Below are 9,084 nucleotides of genomic sequence, written 5' to 3' on the forward strand. Positions count from 1 at the left end.
GGGGATGGCTTAGGGGTTGGTGACTTAGTGGCTTAGGGGATGGCTTAGGGGTTGGTGACTTAGTGGCTTAGGGGATGACTTAGGGGTTGGTGACTTAGTGGCTTAGGGGATGACTTAGGGGTTGGTGACTTAGTGGCTTAGGGGGTGACTTGGGGGTTGGTGACTTAGTGGCTTGGGGGATGACTTAGGGGTTGGTGACTTGGTGGCTTAGGGGTTGGTGACTTAGTGGCTTAGGGGTTCCCAACTTGGCCTCGGTGACTTAGTGACTTCCCGACTTGGCGCTGGACTTGGCGCTGGACTTGGATGACTTAGGGTTGGTGACTTAGTGGCTTAGGGGATGACTTAGGGGTTGGTGACTTAGTGGCTTAGGGGATGACTTAGGGGTTGGTGACTTAGGTTTTTTTTTTTTTTTTTTTTTTTTTTTGGTGTTATTACTATTGTTATTATTGGGCGTTTAAAGATGGGATGATCGGATCGCAGACCAGGTAGATTGTCAATCAACTCGCTTTATTTAATCAAACACGAGGGACACCTACAGTACATGTGGTGTTTTCAAAGCAATGTAAATCAATATTTCTTGTTTGGTGGGGGGCGGGTCCTTTGCGGGCAGCGGGAGCGGGGGTGGGCGTCCCCGCAGGTGCTACATGCGTGCAGGAAATTACATTTGGGATATGTGCACACGTTTTCATTGAAATATCTGCAAAGGTAGTCGGGGGAATGGGCATGCACCTGGGAGGACCCACTGGTGTCAGGCGCCCAGGAGGGGGCGGGGCTGGGGGCGGCGCCGGACTGAAAGGCCGCCTTTGGGCAGAATTGTACAGAGTGCCCCGGTTCGCCGCACGAGTAGCAGGTGTTCACCGGCCGCCCGCTAACCAGCGACATGAAGATCTGCATGTCCATAATGGACCAGTTAAGCCGCGTATTAGCCCGGGTGATCATCAGGGCGGCTTTAGCGGAGAATGCTTTATGATACTGGTAGAATAATTTACCGTGGTTGGAGTAGAGGTCCACTATTAGCGCTATATATAAATCTAGCTCGTGGCGGCGCTCTGGGTACACCTCACAGATCACGTCGCGGTAGACGCCGAACGTGTTCAGGAAGTCACATAGGGAGAGGTCTTTGGACAGGCGGGGGTCGGACGACTTTAAATAGACAGGGCCATCTGGGTCACCCCCGACCTTCCTTTTGCACTCGGGGGATGGCAGGAGTATGCTAACTAAATTGATGTCTCTGCCCTTCAAAATCTGGGATCTCAACCTGGGAGACACATCGGCACAGGGAGAAACAAAAGGCATACCGAATGAGATGGCGGGCGTGGCGGACGCCAGGGTGTTCATCTGGGCGGGTTGGGCGGTGGTGAGGAGCACGTCGGCTTGCTGCGTGGGCGGGGGCGGGATCGGCTGCTGCGCTGGCTGGGCTGTGGCGAACGTGGGGGGAAAGGGGGGGGGGTTTCCAGGGCCCTCAGACGAGCATCCACTGATCTGCTAGCATCTAGCAGGGACAGCAGAATGGCTCTTGACGACCCCTGTCGGCTCGGCGGAGCTGCGAATGGTGCCGTTTCCGCTTCCGGGGCGGCGGCCTGGAGGTCAGTGCGACCAGGAAGGACATGGCGTCTCGCGGTGGCCCCGCGGCCTGTATTTCCGCGGCGTCTCCCCGCTCTCGGAGCGGCTGCCTCTGCTGATCTTCGTCCGCGGCCTCTCGCACGTCCGCGCCGAGCGGCCTCCCCCTCTGGCACGCTCGCGCGCGTTCTTGGGCTACCGGGCGCACGCGGCACTTCGTCATCTGCTCTCCTTCCAAGGGCCGTCGCAGTGGCGCGCCCCGTGCCACGGGAACGCGCGCCGGGCCCTTTCATCGTGGCTGCATTGGCGGCCTGTGGTCCGGCCGCTTCGCCAACGTCTTCATCAGACGTCTCGGAAAGCAAGAACGCACCGTGGCCGATCTGGAACGGGGTCTCGTTGGCTGAGCTGCTGTCGCTGTCCATGGACTGCTCGGAGCTCGACATGCCGGGAATGGAGTGGGAAGCGTTGAGGAATATGCGGGGAATATCTGCGTTGGATTTCCACGGGTAGAGAAGGCTTGAGGGTGCTGATTCGGTCTCCGGATATGGTGCAAAACAACGCTCCGGAGGAGGGCTCAAGGGAGATGGACTGCTGTGAAGCTGCTGCTGTTATGATCGGCCAGAGAGAGAGAGGTGACGTAGAACCCTTGCTATATATATGAGAATTAACTGACGTCATATCTGACGTCATTACGGACGTCATACTAAGACTTTGACTGACCACGTCATACTAGAACTTGATTGACGTCAGGGGTGATCGGATTAGATTATGCACGAATGGCCTTCTGCTTGAACTATGGTCTAGAGACCTCACTTGTTGCTAGTAGCACGTTGAAAATGGTATAAGTGTTGACGACACACTGGTCACTTCATTCTGATCGGGTAAAGCGCAGCATGCGTGCGAGGCTGCGAGCGCTGTTACACCCCTTTTGACGGAGCCTGCCGACAGATTTTCGATGCAAGTCGAAAGTCTGTCTCGAGAGATTATATGAAACTAGATCACATGCCATGCTAACTGGCATGCTAGCTTGTCGGGAAGGGGTCTAAATAACGCTCCAAAGTTGGGTTAAATCTTGGTGATGGAAAAACCATTTTCGAAGGGGACCCTTGACCTCTCATCTCATATCTGAATGAAAATAGGTTATAGGTAGGCCCTATACACAAGTGTGTCTCTGTCTGTCTGTCTGTCTCTCTCTCTCTCTCTAGCTCTCTCTCTCTCTCTCTCCTGATGGGGAGATTTAGAAATTTTACTGCACTGTTCATAATGTAAAAACTTTTGACGTAAATGTTACTTTAAATGTGAAAATATATTCAAGAATGTTAAATAATATTCATATAAGTTTGGGAACCACTGTTTTAAGAAATTTAGGGCAACATTCACTGCAATATTTCTACTTTTATCCTGTCTTGTTTTAATGTCATTTTAATGCACGTTCACTTTTTATAGCCGTCTTTATTTTTCTTTTAAGTAAAGCACTTTGAATTTGCGACATGTATGAAATATGCAATATACATATAGTAAATAAACTTGTCATGCCTTCTCAGCTTTGACTCTTTTACTGACTCCACCATGTCTCTCTGTCCCTGAAAAGACTGTAATATTTTAAATTGAAGGGAAAGTGCATGGCCTGCATAGCATGTCTTGAAGAGATAGCATTAAATGCGTGTTGTATAAGCCTGTCTCTCTCTTTCACTGCTGTCTCTTAGTGCTGTCTCTTTCTCTATACCTCCTATAGCACAGCATGATGACAAATATTGTGATTAACCGACACTTGAAGTCTATTTTTATAGTATTGTGATACATATAGTGGCAGTACAAAGTGCATGGTTAATGTAACAACATATAGTGGCAGTACAAAGTGCATGGTTAATGTAACAACATATAGTGACAGTACAAAGTGCATGGTTAATATAACAACATATAGTGGCAGTACAAAGTGCATGGTTAATGTAACAACATATAGTGGCAGTACAAAGTGCATGGTTAATGTAACAACATATAGTGACAGTACAAAGTGCATGGTTAATGTAACAACATATAGTGGCAGTACAAAGTGCATGGTTAATGTAACAACATATAGTGACAGTACAAAGTGCATGGTTAATGTAACAACATATAGTGACAGTACAAAGTGCATGGTTAATGTAACAACATATAGTGACAGTACAAAGTGCATGGTTAATGTAACAACATATAGTGACAGTACAAAGTGCATGGTTAATGTAACAACATATAGTGGCAGTACAAAGTGCATGGTTAATGTAACAACATATAGTGGCAGTACAAAGTGCATGGTTAATGTAACAACATATATAGTGACAGTACAAAGTGCATGGTTAATGTAACAACATATAGTGACAGTACAAAGTGCATGGTTAATGTAACAACATATATAGTGACAGTACAAAGTGCATGGTTAATGTAACAACATATAGTGGCAGTACAAAGTGCATGGTTAATGTAACAACTTGAACTAAATTAGTATGTTCGTAATCTATGGTTTGCCTGTATCCATTTACATTCTTCAACAGTGAGTTTCCTGTTTTCACACCTTTTCTTTTTGTGGTCAGATGCTTTTGCAGCGTTTCTGTGTCGCTGATAGAGATATGAGAAAGGAAATGAGAATCAATCTATAGGTTGAAAGGTTTCTATCCTCATACAGAAAGTCTAATAATATGTCCCTGATTTCATCTAATTGTAAAGAGAATTGCGATGTTTGTTAAGAGAACTTTTCCTGTATGCATCATAGACTGTATGCATACAGTATAACTTTGGAAGACAAAGTGCTGAGCATTGAACTTTGCATGTTTTTTCTACATAGATATATGTAATAAATGCATTGAACAGAGTTTGAATTCTGTGTTGAATATTAATTCTATGGCATAATGAATGTAATCAGTTTCCCCACCTACAAAAATTAAGAAGACACTATTGAGCAGAAATGTCAAAACTGCATTTCTGAAAAGATATTTTGACTTCATAGATAATCTGATAAAATCATGAATCTAACAGTCAATAAGAGACTATTTGAAGTTTTAGGATGATGCTTAAGAGTGCAGAGATGTGAGCATGAGGTGTTGCACATGTGATGTGACCACTTCCCCCTCTTTTAAATGTGTTTACAAGTGTCAGTGAGGCACCGCTCTGTCTCTGTCAGTCTCTGTCTCTCTCTCATGACAGCCATGTTCAGCCAAGTCAAGTCAGCTCTACTCACCAGGCAACTGCAGTTTATGATCATCCTAATGCTCTGCCACTCTGCAGGTACAGTGAAGGTGTGTGTGTGTGTGTGTGTGTATTCGTGTTGGTGATTCACTCATTTGTCATGCGTGAAAATACTGATTATTATTTTTTATTCACATTGATTATTTTGTTCCACATTAGAGTTTCATCGAGCAGCAGTCAGCTACAGAGACAAAGTGGTGTCCATGGGAGCTCCTGTTATTCTCAACTGCAACATATCTCTGGTGAATCCAAGATTCCAAATCACCTGGAATAAAAACAACTCTATTATCTTTGCTCATAGATGGTCAGATAATAAGACTGTGAGCAATTTCACCTCTGACAGAATGAACATTGAGCCAATCAGTCCTACAGAGTTGAACATTTTAAACATACAACAAGATGATGCAGGGATCTACCGCTGTACTGTCACTGACAAGGAAGGTCGAAGGACTATTGAGTGGAATTTAACCGTGTCTGAGAAACCCAAAGGCAAGTAGAGCACATATGAGTAGTAATCATTTCTACACCAATAACTTTAGGACAACTGTTTATTGAGTAACATCAAAACTCAAAATTAATTTACATCTTATTTTGTGCAGAAACCAGTCAGTCTTACATGTACATGTTTCCTCTGGTAACTGGATTGGTTCTAAGTGGCATCACTTGTTCAGCAGCTGTCTGGCTCTGTAGGTGAGTATCATCTTTTATGACTGTTTGAAATTATGCTCATGATCGGTCTTGATATTATACTTCTGTATTAGTGAGTGGCATTTTGATCAAAGGAGAGAGGAGAAACCATAAATGAGGAATCAGTACACTGAGTCAATTCAATGTTCAATGTATGGACAGGTGTGCTTTTGGATTGTGTGACAACCATGCATTATTATTGCAAATATAGCCTACAACTATACAAATAAAATGCATTTTGCTGCTTTGATGTAGGCTAGTAATTTTAGTAAGTTTCAAATTAATTCCTGAATTTTTTTAATAAATATTTCATGAGTTAGTTGTTTGTCAAATTTTCGTTGGCAATTGTAAATAAAAAACGTTTAGAGTGATAACACGCCTCTTTCATATATAGGTGTGCCTTGAGATTTTGTCTTGCCCTTTGGTGTGCCGCAGGCTCAAAAAGTTAGAAAACCGCTGGTCTATCACATCCTCCCATGTTCCCACTGATGTTCCCTCACATCCTGTAAGAACCAAGTTCTTAACACAGGCTGCATACAGCCATCGCTGCCTGCACATCTGGGAACCCATTGGTTAAACAAAAAAATATATATATCTTTTTTTCTCTAACCTCTCGGGGCAGCCCCGTTTCAATGTGGTGCAACAGGAACTCAAGAGTCCCGGTCGGCAGCGGAAGAAAATCCATTTCCCGTATGCCCTGCCCCGTATACACACATGCAAATAGTAATTTAGTCCAGACAGTCAAACTCTAACAACCATCGCACAACAGCATAGGGTAATCCACAACGACACAGCATGGCCTACATGAACTCACCATGGACCCACACGCAAATAGTAGTTTGGTCGGGTCGCACAACAGCATAGATAGGGCAACCCACAACCACACACCATGTATTACTTTGAAGTAATATTAGTTATTTTGAAATGCAGCATAAATGACTACTATTTTAGGTCTCTATGTCACGTACAGTGCAGCACAGCACAGGATATAACCTCTAGGAGTCAAAACACACACCTCAAATCAGCCAAGGGCCAATTAAGGGCCCTCATTGGCTCAGGACTCTGGACACTTGCCCACGTTGCCCATGTGATAAACCGTCTATGATGATGAGCGATGTCAGTGTGAAATTCATTCACATAACATCAATCAGCACAAGTGGTCATGTGATGTGAAGAATGAGGTTTGGGAATATTTGCACTCTGCTCGCTTCAGAACCTCAGAAATTAAAAGGTCAAATGCTGAGTCATATAAAGTATGATTTTAGCCATGTAACCCCATCTCGCCCAGTCATTTTAGAGCTTTGTGTTTACATGTAGTAGGAGCTACTAGAAGAGATGAGGAGTGACTACTATTTTCCATTCAAAGATTACTCTAAAGTTTGTTCAAAACATTGGTTCGACAACATCATGTGGACAAACTTTAGACCTCTTGGAGTACCTGGTGTATCTGCTGCCACCTGCTGGCCCAGCACAAAATCAACCTGATTTGCAAAAGCATAGAATTATGGTATGCTTCGTCCTTAAATGCCCTATCATCACATAACAAATACACCAGTTTGATACTGTTGCTATGATTTATAGCAACAGTAAAAAGCCTAAAAAGGTTATATTAAAATAACGAACTAACTAACTAACTCAATCAATCAATCAATCAATCAATCAATCAATCAATCAATCAATCAATGAACCTATTTGTAACTTTTTTTTTTTTTTTGCTTACTCGGATGGAATGGTGTGTGATGATCATGATTCTGTATCTGCAGAAAACTCAGAACCAGGACCAGGACCCGGAGTCAAGACCAGGCTCCTGTTCAGAGGGAGTCAGGAGGAGAGGTCAGTAGAACACATTCATGTTTTCATGTCTGCTCCTCAAAGACATTTCACGAATCCCTCGTCTTCTCTCATCTTCTTTCTATGGACAAAAAAGTCAATTTGTCTTCCACACCTTCTATCCCCATAGGTGGTTCTGGGTCAACTTGGTGGCTGCCCAGACAACAGGAGAAACCACAACCCAAGGAATCAGTACACTGAGAGAGTCAATTCAATGTATGGACACATCTGAGGGGCCAAGAATGCTGTTCACATGAGTGCTGGGATGGGATATGAAAAAAAGAAAAACATGTATTAGAAGCCATAAGTACAGGGGTGTGTATGTGTGTGTGTGTGTGTGTGTGTGTGTGTGTGTGTGTGTGTGTGTGTGTGTGTGTGTGTGTGTGTGTGTGTGTGTGTGTGTGTGTGTGTGTGTGTGTGTGTGGAAGAGGATTGATCGGGTTAAAATGATTAATTTATAAATAAATAAACAATTAAACAATTAAATTCAAATAAATGGTTTACACCTCACATTTGAAATTATGGTTTTCTTGAGAATTACATTGCCGTTTTTGGAGATGCTGTTTTTGGACCGTGAAGTAGTAGTAGTAGTTTATTTAACACAATGTAAAATCCACATAAAAAAGCTTCAAATGAAGACAGTTTACATACATTAACACATGCCGAGGATTAAGTAGTACATTAAGAAGATGTATAAAAGACCCAGCCTGGAGAGTAGAGCTTTAGGAGAGGCACCCGAGGCCCGAGTGGAAAAGCATTGCAAAAGCCTCTCCTCCTGATAGCCGGGTTCATCATTTTTTATTTATCTAATAGGTTCAATTTAATTTAGTGTTGATTCATCCATTTCATTTTTCATCCAAATATTTGTCACCACCCATCAAGGACCACATGTTTATAAGGTTTAAGGGGTAAATCTTCATCAGTGTGTATGTGTGTGTGTGTGTGTGTGTGTGGGGGGGGGGGTCTCAATTTTATTTAAGTTGAAAAAAATGTAAAGGGTGAGTTTTTAGTATACACTTTTGAGAATGAATCAAATATTTCTGTGCATGGAGGTAATAATACTGTAGATCTGTTAATTGCCCAGGATATGGTGATAGAGGGTGTTTTTGCAGTATCATTTTAAATCTCTGGCAGATTTGGAGATTTGATTGGCGTATTTTTTTGGGTCAACTTCTGGCCAGTAAAGAAAAAGTTGTTCTTGAGGTCTTGGATTTCAATATCTTGAAAGTGGTAAAAAGTGAATTCATAGAATTTGATTCCAGAATCTCAACAGTATCTGGTACAGGTAGCCTACTGTCTGATGTTAAATTAAACCGTTAAACTTTGCTTTTCATTCTGGACATTCAACTTATTACTTTAAGGTTATTATAGTTGCTTGGGTTCATCATTTTTAATTTATCTAATAGGTTCAATTTAATTTAGTGTGTAGACTATGCTAGAAGCAGTGTAGACGTCCCGTCTCCGTACATAGACTTTGCACTAAAAAAGGACTTCTACATTCTACTGTTCTATTGCTATATGACCTAAGATTAATCACCTATGTGCCTTTGCATAATTGTTGTCATTGTCCTGCAGAGTATGTTGAAAACCGGAACCGGATATGGTACAACACGTGTGGGTCGCGAGCAGAAATTCCTGCTCGCGAGACTTCGGCCCAATTCCAATCCGCCCCCTAAACACTCAAGCCCTGAACCCTCAGTCCCTCTAATGGCCGCCATCTGAAAGTGGTTGAGTCATCAAGTGTGGAAGGGATCCACATTGGATAAATAAGAGGATTGGGACAGC

The 9,084-nt window shown here is 43.2% G+C and overlaps 1 long non-coding RNA gene across 1 annotated transcript; it reads left to right on the forward strand.

Moving 5' to 3' along the window:
• Positions 1-5,387: 5,387 nt before the first annotated feature.
• On the forward strand, positions 5,388-7,618 carry LOC310779041. The gene is made up of 3 exons (XR_014552802.1): positions 5,388-5,472; positions 7,233-7,302; positions 7,430-7,618. It is a non-coding gene; the product is annotated as an uncharacterized lncRNA (long non-coding RNA).
• Positions 7,619-9,084: the final 1,466 nt, after the last annotated feature.

This window comes from Poromitra crassiceps, assembly GCF_964638095.1.
Source record: "Poromitra crassiceps genome assembly, chromosome: 6".
Taxonomy (NCBI): domain Eukaryota; kingdom Metazoa; phylum Chordata; class Actinopteri; order Beryciformes; family Melamphaidae; genus Poromitra; species Poromitra crassiceps.